The sequence below is a fragment of the Theobroma umbraticum genome, unplaced genomic scaffold, assembly GCF_002168275.2.
Source record: "Theobroma umbraticum cultivar Fairchild unplaced genomic scaffold, ASM216827v3 scaffold_106.0, whole genome shotgun sequence".
In the NCBI taxonomy this organism is placed as follows: Eukaryota; Viridiplantae; Streptophyta; class Magnoliopsida; order Malvales; family Malvaceae; genus Theobroma; species Theobroma umbraticum.
This window is the reverse complement of record NW_018397276.1, coordinates 169,692-180,193: the sequence shown is the minus strand read 5'-3', so window position 1 is coordinate 180,193 and position 10,502 is coordinate 169,692. Positions and strand designations below refer to the sequence as shown.

The window sequence follows — 10,502 nt, the reverse complement described above, 5'->3', positions numbered from 1 at the left end:
TACCCGATGTAGGACTCATAGCCCACATCATATCGCATTTTATTTTTTTTATTGAGCTGCGGCTCACGTTGTTTAAAGTTCGGGAAGCCGCGGCTACCCATAATAGGAGCTGCATCTTACCACTTTTTTTTTGAATTGTTTTCATTTTTAAAAATTTTTTTTACATGAACCTGCACAAATAAAAGAAAGTGTTAATAGTCTGATAATTAAATAAATAAAAATAACAATTAAAAAATAAAAAAAAGTAAGTTAGAGTGCTTGAGTTACCTCCCAAGAAGTGTTTTTTCATAGTCATCAGCTTGACTATGGTACCCCCTTCTCCCCTACTTTAAACGGCTCGAGACTTTCTTTATTAACCTTGACTGCTCCAGTAAGTCCATTATAAATCTCGATAACATCATAAAGATAAATTTTTATCACCTTAAACATGTTCCCCCAATACGGTCTAAGATTTGATGGTAAAAGATGGAGTTGTGAATTAGACAATAATACTCGCTATCTAACCAAAAAATCAAGATTGCTAGAAAGTAGTGGTTGTTTTGTCTCAAGAGTTGGTGCCTATGTTGTTAAAGGTGGTGGAATAGGCTTACCTTTACCCTCATTGACTAAATCCACTTTATAGCAACTATCTGTATAGGGATACTGACTTGCATTGAACAAATTAAGCACGACTTCCTCCTCTCTAACTCTGAAAGTTATTTTGCTATTCTTCATATGAATAATTGCTCCAACTGTAGCTAAGAATGGTCTTCCCAAAATAAAAGGAATTTCAACATCATCTTCAATCTCGAGCACAATGAAGTCCACCGAAATGTATATCTGCCCAACTTTAAGCAAAACATCCTCTACAATCCCAACTGGGTGCTTGATTGTTATGCCTGCTAATTGTAAGGTAACTGCAATGGCTTTCATCTCTTGAAATCTAAGTTTCAAGCAATAGATAAAGGCATTATTGAAACACTAGCACCAAAATCACATAAAGCTTTAGAAATTTTAAAACTACCAATAATGTAAGGAATAGAAAGACTCCCTAGATCTTTAAGCTTTGGTGGAAGCTTATTTTGGATTAAAGCACTAAACTCTTCAGTAAGTGCAACTGTCTTAAACTCTTTCAATTTCCTCTTTTTGGTCAAGATGTCTTGCAAGAATTTAAGATAACTTGGCATTTATTCTAAAGCTTTAGCATAAGGAATATTAATGAGTAGTTTTCTAAATACCTCAAGAAATCTCTAGAATTGTTTGTCAAGTTTTTACTTTTGAAAATGTTGAGGAAAAGGTGGTGGAGGTGTGGGTGCAGATTGTAATTTTTCTTTTGAATTTTCAGTAGATTTTTTAACGACAATTTTTTTCAGCATTTTCTTTCATTTTCTTTTCAACAGATTGAATTGAAATTTCAAAATTTAATGCTTGATTACTTACCTCTTTATGTACCTCTTTTCCATTGCGAAAAGTGATTGCCATACAATGGTCCTTACCTTTTCTTCTTGGGTTGGTTCAATATCACTTGGTAAGGTACCATGAGGTCTAGTATTTAAAGCATTGGCAAGTTGGCTTACTTGTGTCTCAAGTTTTTTTAATTGAAGTTTCTTGATTTTGAATGGAGGCATCAGTCCTTATCATAAATGCATCAGTCTTTGTTACGAATGCACCAGTCTTTGTCATGAATGTGTTAGTCTTTGCCATGGATTGCATGAACATATCTTCCATTGAAGGCTTTTTCTCAAGCATAAGGGCTATAGATGGAAATCCAAGGGGAGAGTTTGACTTAGCCACTGATGAAGACCCATGGTTGTTATTCCATGAAAAATTAGGATGATTCCTCAAACTAGGATTATAATTGTTGGAATAGGGACTGTTATATTACATATTTCTAACAAATTGACAAGACTCAGAATAGATGGGACAATTGTCATTAGAATGTCCTCCCTCAGAAAATTCACATGTCATAAAGGAGTTCTAAACAGCATTAACACTTTGTTTATCTATTTTCTTTACGAGAGAGGCCAATTGTGTAGAAACAGTGTGTATCACATCTAATTCATGAATTCCAATAATTTTTCTTGTACCTAATGTTTCAAATAGCCATTGCTAATTATTAGAAGCTATCTCTTCGAGGAAATCATAAGCCTCTTCGAGCAAATCATAAGGCTCATCATTGGATTTACTCATGAGTGCACCTCCATCGGCAGTATCAATGGTAGTTCTAAAGGGTCCGAGCAAACCATTATAAAAAGTATGAACTTGCAGCCACTTAGGTAATCCATGGTGAGGACATCTTTTCATGAAATCTTTATACCTCTCCCAGGCCTCAGATAGTGATTCAGAGTCAAATTGCATGAAAGAAGTGTTATCATTCTGCATCTTTGCTGACTTTGCAAGTGGAAAGAATTTTTCTAAGAATTTTTGAACCAAATCATCCCAAGTATTAATGAAAATAGTAAGAAGTGAATCTAACTAGCTCTTTGCTTTATCTCTCAATGAAAAAAGGGAAAAGCCTTAATTGTATGGCATCATCAGTAACACCATTAGCCCTAAATGTATTCCAGATTTCCAGAAAATTTACAATATAAGCATTTGGATAATCATTAGGTAAACCCCCAAACTGAACAGCAGCTTGAATCATCTGAATGATTGATGGCTTAATTTCAAAATTGTTGGCTTGAGTAAGAGGTCTTTGGATACTAGAGTGGACATTTTGTACTTGTGGGACTGCATAATCCCTCAAAGGCTTGGTCTATTCCTCTTGTTGATCAACCATTGTTTTACTTGGTGCAGAAACTCTTTTATTGTTTTTCTAACGTCTACGAAAAGTTTTTTTGATTTCTGAATCTAAAGGAACAATTTCTAAATTTCGTGCACTTCATATACAACAACCAAAAGTAAATGAAAAATTAAAAAAAAAATAATTGAAGAAAAGAAAAGTCTAGATTAAAATTAAGAATGTTTGGTATTAATATGAACAAGAATGAATTAAAAATCAATTCCCCGACAACAGCGTCGAAAACTTGTTGTTCAATTTTCTACTGAAGCAAGTGCAAGTATCGTAAAGATAATATAGAGATGAGTAGAGTGTCGATCCCATAAAGAATTGAATTAATCCTTATTGGTAACTACTAAAACTAACACACCTTAATTTTATCTAAACAATTAAAAAAGAAAATTTAAATTAATAAACTAAAAACAAAAACTAATATATCAGCAAATTTTACTTCTAGTGATTAATAGGCCTAAGATTATAATATCCTTCAATACTTCATCTAAATATTGTCTCTATCTCTTAACTTAGTTTAATGGATCAAGTTGCTAACCTAGAGTCTTCAATTATTTATAAGTCTCTATCGAGTTTCTTATAAAAATATCTCTCCTAATTAATTTACTACATGTCTATGCAAATTGCATTGAAACAAGATTCATTAAGTTTGTGCCCTAATTTGGGTTACATATGGCTTATAGGTGTATGTCTACTCTATGTGCAAATCAAACCACTTAATTAACTAAGTGTATTCGATCATACGCTATTCTATTCAAGGTCTACCTAAATCTCCTTCATCAAGGTCTAACCTAGGTTTCAAATTCAATCTAATTAGTGATCAGCCAATTAGAAGCATTAAGAATAAAATAAAATAAACAACTTAAATCTATTAAACATAAGTACAAGAGAGATAAATAATTCAGACTACATAATGAGGTCAATCATAATCTTAGATTAAAAAATTAAGTTCCCCATGAAATCACACATCATATTTGAATAAAGTTTAAACAATAAAAACAAAATGAAGAAAATAAGAGAATAAAAGAAAAGATAGAAAAAATCAAGAGTTGTATTCTTGATCTCCAAATCTCCTTGAGTCCTTCAAACTTTTCTTAGCTTCAATACCTTTGTGGCTTGACTCCGAGCTATTAATTTGGTGTTTCTTCCTTTTCCTCTCTTCCTCTCTAAAAGGTTGTTTTTATAGGCTTTGAAGTTAGGCCAAGTTGGGCAGAGAAAGAAGTCAATGTCAACTACAATTTCCTCACCAGACCATGTAAGTCGCAGCCTTGTCCAATTAATTAATAGAAATCATAATTGCTATATGACTGCTACAGTATGTCACATTTTGAGAAGATTTTTGACCACATTCCAACCCGAACTGGAAAAAATGGTAAACATAAAAGTTGTAGATTGTTCTTTTCTCTTTCCAAGGATTAGGAATTTCTTCATTTGGAGCTCTGTAGAGAAAGTTATGTCAAAAATACCAAAACATGTGCAGTAGAAGTCTGCACCTTGAAATTGCTCCCCTTTTACGAAAATTCTTCTTTCAATCACCTACAAGACCCATGGTCACAATGCTACAAGTGATACCACCATAGCGTTAGTGAATAATGGCTATAGCACTATCATCATACAAAAACTCAAGAGCACAGCACCGCAGCGCTACCAAGGATGATCACAGCATTGCGATGCCACCCGATTTCCAAAATTCAACTTTTGACGAAAAATTGGAAAGTATGGCACCTTCCACATATTTAAGAGCCTATTTGGAGAATATTTAGGATAGCGGACAACAGCAACTTTCTAGAGAAATAGAGTTTCAAATCAATTAAGAAATCAAGAGTAATCGGGAGAGATTCGCTATCAATCAAGTTTCAACAATAGTTTAATTCTCACTTTTTATGTTATTCTTATTTCTTGTTTTGAATTCATGGCTAAAATTTTTTGGATTATGTTTTACTTAATATTATGAACTAATTTGCTTGTCTAGGATGATAGTAGATATAAACATGTAATATAAATACTTTTTTTCTATTATTTATCATGAATGGGCAATGCTTTTCTTAGTTAAATCTGTTCTTCATGCTTTTAATTGCCTGATCAACAATTACATGATTTGTGAACCTAATTGAAAATCAACAGCGAGTGCAATACTAATAATATTCTATCATCCATTACTGATTGTTTTGTAAGCTTGTATGAAGGCACTTTATTAAAATGTATAAATCTGTGCTTTTATTTTAAGAGCTAAGGAAAAGCTTACTAATTTGGATAATAAAATAACTTGAAATGATCATGCATGCATTAAGGGGGAGCACACACTCAAGGGGAGAAATTACTAATCTTGTGCAATACAAAAATAGCTAATAGACAATGTGATGTTAATCAAAGAATGTTTTGTCATCATTAAAAAGGGGGAGATTGTTAGCTCCATTAGTTTTTAATGATAATAAAACATTTCCACTCATTTATGTCTAACTTTACTACCTAAGTGTGCAAGATAAAAATGTATGTCATTAATAAATTAATCACTCAAAAGAAAATATCAAAACTCGTAAGAATAAGGAGCTATAATTGAGCCATAAAACAAAAGCCACTTAGTCAGATAACTAAGGGAGTTAATCAACTAAAATTAAAACATGAACTTGGTTGGTCTAGCAATAGAAAAGACTTAGTTGACCAAGAAGCATGGTTAGTCGACTAAGTGCTCAATACCAGAAACTGGGAGTAGAAGACAAAAAGACTTAGTCGACTAAGAAGTATGTTAGTCAACTAAGAGCACACTATCCGAAACTTCTAAATTTGAATGCCTGAAGATAGACCAATGGCTAAAACTATCTCCCAACTATTTCCAATGGTCAACAACTGTCTAACATCCATCAGAGTTCATTTTTCAACTATATAAGGCAGTCCCAAAGGCTAAAAAACATAAGAGACTCTTTCAAGATCAAAAAAAGCTCAAATATAGCAAAAATTCTCTTCATACTTCCTGCATTTCACTACAATCCTTGTAATAGAGTTAAGTACTTAATCTTGTACCATTCAGATTAGTATAGTGATCATAGATACTTCTTTATTTATGTTCTCCTTGATTACTTAGAGTGTGCAAGTCACTCTAAGGGGATTAATCAAGCTTGGGTTAACTTGATTGAGTGCATAAGCTCTAACTTTGCTTAATAAAAGTTAGTCTTGGGAACCATTTATAGTGATTTGGTCTGGAAAATCCTTAGTTGAACAATCAAGGTAGTGGATGTAGATCTTTGATCGAACTACTATAAATCTTTATCTATTGTCTACCCTATTTTATTTTTCATTTCATTTTTTATTAAATCATTCCTTCATCTTGCATTTGACTTCTCATCATTGATCTTTAACCTGCCCTCAATTAGAAGTCAATTTAAGTGAGAGCCAAAAAGTGCTATTCACCCACCTCTAGCACATTTACTTATAACCAACAGAATGTTGTGTGTGTATTGGGTTGCATAAACTCGTGTATATGTCGAATGCCATTGTTATGGGTTAAGGATTGAATGCTGTAGTGTACATGAAGCAATGTAAATCTCAATCTGATTGACTTGATTACCATATTCTATAGCTTCCTCATGCGGCATAACATTTACTTTAACATTTTTATGCATTCCTTAGTGGTGACGTACACTGCCAGATCATTCCTCTGCTCTATGAGAATTATGCAACATCCATGTCGTCCTTGATAATTGGCTGTGATAGCTCTTTGAGTGTACTAATCAATGCTTGTAACTTGATTTCCTTATTCTGTGAGTTTACCCCAACAACATCTTCAACCAACTTCATTAGGCCCGTAAATGACAAATCACCCTTAACCACTCGCATTCGTGACTAACCATCTTTGTAAAAGCTATCGACCCAATAACCACCGTGTCTTATCACAAGTCGTAGAATTGGCATGCTGCTAAAATTTAAAAACAAAAAATAAGTGTCTATGTCAATTTACACATTATATTGCTACATGCCATGTCCTAAAATTTTGCTACACTCACTTTTCAAAACATGTTGTTTTACTCGCCATCTTTTAAAAAATTTCACATGTTTCATCTTCACACAAGCTCTTGCAACCCCACAGCATTTGATTTTTATCTCATGCTGGAATCCAGCTGACCTAGGCTTTACTTCTCATATTATGATATGCTTAGTCTATCTGATACTAGTTTTTTCAATATCAAACAATGCATGCTAATCGTGGCCTTGTTGTTTCCCTACATAACAAACACGACTATTCTTTTTTTTTACTCTTTTCAAACCCACTAATTACAAAGTATTGTATGATGATAGCAACTTCACTTCACACATCTTTCAACAACTTAGAAACAAGTTTTCTATCATGTAACGTAACGTGTTAGCATCTTTCTCTATAATCTCTTAAATTTGAAAAATAAAATTACTTTGTCTTGTTCTAAAATATTATGGCATGCCATGTCCAAACATGTTTATAACTTCAGTAATTCAAAAGGCTTATAAAAAACATATTCTAATGGCATGGTGTGTAGTGAGCATGGCAAGTAGCGAGTAGCAAAATCTGTAAAAACGACATTTAGAAATATTTAATTTTGTATGGCTGTAGCACACTATTTTTGAGCATTCATAGCATTTAGCATACTTGTTATTCAGATGGCTTGTAACCTAGTGTGAACATTGTGTGTAACAAAATTTCCTTACTATGTTGCAAGCCATGTGCATAACAAGTATGTTACAAGCGATCAATGCTTAGAAACAATGTGCTACATGCCATACTAAAATAAATATTTCGACATGACATTTTTTTAGATTTTACAATGCCTTTACTGCACATCATGCCATTTTAATATGTATATTACAGGCTATTTTAGATACAATTGTTACATGCATACACACATGTTGTGTAACATCCTTGTCCACTATTCTAATCTAAATTCAAAGTTTAAGAAATGCATAAACAGGGTTTTCCACCAATGTTGTGTGTTAATGTGATAAGCAATAACCCAAATAATATACCTTAATGTCATATCTGCTTTTGGGTTTGTATATCAATGATGGTATGAAGAGATGGAGAGAGATAGACCATAGTGCCATGGTGATGGTGCTCAATTTGGAGAAAGCTGAGTTTAGGAGAAGGAGAGCAAAAAGAGCTGATAGAGTTTAGGGAAATGAGAGAGCTGATGGAGATAAGAGAGTATTTAATTTGTTTGCATTGCGGGAGGGAGGGAGATATATAAGGATTAAGTCCTCTATAATGTATTGAAAGTTATTTTGCTAGGAAAGTTGAGAAAGTTTAAGGAATTGAGAGAGCTAACAGAGATGAAAGAGCATTTAATTTGTCTGTATAGCGAGAGAGAAGGAGGTGTATAAGGATTAATTCCTTGGTAATGTATTGAAGGTTATTTTGGTCAACTCATGGCTAAAAGTGGCTAAAAATAGTTATCTTTATGCTAAAGGCTATTTTTGAAATCGCCTTATGAGGAGGGTTATTTCTTACAATTTCCTCAAAAAAAAATTACACAACCAATACTTCTATTTATTTTTTTGACTACAATATTTATCGTCATTTTCTTTTTAACTTCTACCTAATCTAAATATAATGAATATGATACACATACCCTTATTACATTTTGAGTTTTTAAGAATATTTTTGCATTTTCAGTTCTTTTTTGCTCCATTTTTCCTCACCTCGCTCCTTCTATCCATGCATGCTTCTTTTTCACTTTCTTTTCATCCATTCTTCTCTGCCTCCTCTACCCCTCATGTAAAGGGTGCTCAAGTCATTTTTTGAGAACAAACACTAGGCTCAAGAAATTTCTTCAAACACCTAGCTCTAGCTTGTTAGAGAAGTCCAAAGATTTTTTGTAAGAAGAATAAGATGATTTTAGAGAAGAGCAAGAAAGATGAAAGTAAAGAAAGAAAGGGGGCTAAGAGCTTGAAAGGAAAAAAGAAAAGTTGAAGAGGGTTGGAGAAAAAAAAAAGAATTATCACTTTGGGAAAGCACAATGAAAGAGATGAAAGATGGGAAATCAATGTTTTCCATCGCAGCATTAAGGTTGTCTGTAGTGAGGATTATGCTAGTAAGGATCAACTTGTCACCTACTAGACTAACTTTGTCTCCAGGTCACCTTTCTTGTTTCTTCTATTTTCCTTTATGTTATCATGTGTTTTCAAGATCAGGTTTAGGGTAAGGCGAGCAAAGCCAGTGCTTTAGGCCTCAAATTTTAATGGGCCTCATAATTTTATAATAATGTAATTAATTTATATTCAAAATATATAAAAATTCAAATAATTAATAAAATATTCACCTATCCTCTCATGTGGAATAAATATATATTTTCTCTCACTTCTCAGTTTCTTTTTAATTCTCAACTATTTATGTTATTTCCTATTAAAAATATGTAAAAATCAAATAATTAATAAAATGACATATTTTCACAATTCTCTAATCATGTGCCTAATAATTCTCAATTTTTTATCACTTCTCAATTTCCAAAATGATATTAATTCTCAACTGTTTCTCCTATTCCCAATCAACTAACAATAATATGTATTTAATGATCTCTAGATATTTCAATAAGAAAAGGTATCATTTTCTTAATTTCAAAAAAAGGCCTCAAAATAGCTTTAGGCCCTTGAAGTTATTGAGCCATCCTTGTGTGTTTTCATGTCTGATCGGTGATTACACATCATTCCATTTGGTTTAATTTACTTCCAATTTCTGATGGTAATCAAAATGATCATTAAAACCATTAAGAAAGCAATGAAGAAAGTGGTAAAATAATTTTTTGTTTTCAGTCTGAATTTTATGTGGTGCTATTATATTAGACCATGGTTGCAGTGGATATTACTTGTTCAGGGATCCACACAGATAAGCGTATCAGATGCTGAAAAAGGTTTGGACCACATTAGAACAACAGAGTAAACAAATCTTCTTACCTATTCTTTTTTTTATTTAATCCATTACAATACTTGCCTGTAAAACAAGTCTGGAGTTGAAAAATTGAATATTCTCCTTCGATTCACTAGAAACGAGTTCTGTTCGAAATCTAAATCCACTATTAGTGTCGAGGTTGCTACCAAAACTCCCTAAGTTTTTCCATCATTTCAATCGACTTGCTTCTTTATGTTTTGTTTATTTTGTGCTGAAAGTTCATGGTTCTCGAAGTTTCTATAATTTACATGAAAATTCTCTTCACGTTCGATCTTTGTAAGTGTGTTTGAATACTTCTAATTTGATTTAGTGATAAAAAATTTTACATGATTAAGTTGTGTAACGATCGCTCCTTGGTCGCTACTGACGTCCGAGTCGCATGGGAGATCCCGCCAAGCCCCAAACAAGCCTTACTTAAAACGTTAGTTATTATCTCATAATCATACCATCAATCTGTGAAATTATGAGATTCATAAGCTCTATGTGATAAAAATTGAACAATACTTGTATAAACTGAGTAAACCTTTAATTCACATAATCGTACAAATGATACATCAAGACTTAATATATCCAAATGAACATTTGAATTGACACTATTGTCTAATCCTGTAACAAATTGCTCTACGGAGACTCGACCTCTAGCAGCAGAGTGACTTGGAATAAAGTGCTACGGAATGCCTTTACTTATCCGCGGTGGGCTAAAAATGCCGATGAATACACGATAGGCAAATCATTGTCTACAAAAGGGAAATAAAAGAGGGGTGAGTCTCACAGACTCAGTGATCATCGGCTCCATGAGCAGGGCGTAGATGGGAAACAAGC

At 33.0% G+C, this 10,502-nt stretch overlaps 1 non-coding gene across 1 annotated transcript; it reads left to right on the top strand.

The window, feature by feature from the left end:
* Positions 1-2,257: 2,257 nt before the first annotated feature.
* LOC149526350 (small nucleolar RNA R71) lies at positions 2,258-2,363 on the top strand. The gene has a single exon (XR_016352092.1). It is a non-coding gene; the product is annotated as a small nucleolar RNA R71 (small nucleolar RNA).
* The last annotated feature ends 8,139 nt before the right edge of the window (positions 2,364-10,502 follow it).